The sequence below is a fragment of the Plasmopara halstedii genome, assembly GCF_900000015.1.
Source record: "Plasmopara halstedii genome assembly, contig: Scaffold_110, whole genome shotgun sequence".
NCBI lineage: Eukaryota > Oomycota > Peronosporomycetes > Peronosporales > Peronosporaceae > Plasmopara > Plasmopara halstedii.
In genome coordinates this window covers 170,502-171,149 of record NW_020187031.1, presented here as the reverse complement: position 1 = coordinate 171,149, position 648 = coordinate 170,502, and the positions used below count along the sequence as shown (strand labels likewise).

The 648-nt window shown below is 47.2% G+C and overlaps 1 protein-coding gene across 1 annotated transcript in view; it reads right to left on the bottom strand.

Moving 5' to 3' along the window:
- The window catches only part of PHALS_00060 (chromodomain protein, putative), a gene marked incomplete at both ends in the record, with an annotated part of 1,944 nt that overhangs the window by 716 nt on the left and 580 nt on the right, over positions 1–648 (bottom strand). The window lies entirely within an intron of this gene.

The following is a 648-nucleotide window of genomic DNA, read 5'->3' as shown; positions in this document are numbered from 1 at the left end:
GAACTACAAGAGCGGGACATAGAAATCTCAGGAAGATCAGGCCACCCAAGTGCATATAGAATTTTTCCTTCGCAGCGGGAACTTGCGAGCATGTGCCATTTGAACTACTGGATGGCGAAATTCCTTCGTCAAACAGATTTCCTTCGATAGAACTGAGTCGAGGAAGTGCTCCAAGACCGTTGCTTTCCACAGATGTACTCTCCGAGTTGTTGTTGATATTGCTATTACTACTGGCTTCTGCGGACATGAGGTTGTTACTGTTGCCTCCCAGTGCACTGAGTCGGGAAGTGACACGTTACTGCGCCGATCGCGTTCAAGAAGTCGCATCATTTCTAGCTCCAGCACACGATAAATTTTAGCAACTTGGTAAGGAAAGAGTGATGTTGCACTGAAAATATGGTCCAGCGTGCGCTCGGCTAGCGCTTCCAGCCGCTGTTGATTCGCATAGAGATCGTCTGCGGCTGAAGATGGCGCGGATTCACTTCGTACCCGTCTGCATTGAGCCACAACTCGTGAATGACGTCTGCAAGCGCGTGTGTTAAGAAATCGCCACCTAGTTCGCACGTATATTCGTGTAGTAATTATACCACGAGATTCATAGACTTTTTTAAGTCAATACTATATACACAATGTCCACAAAGTGCTGTG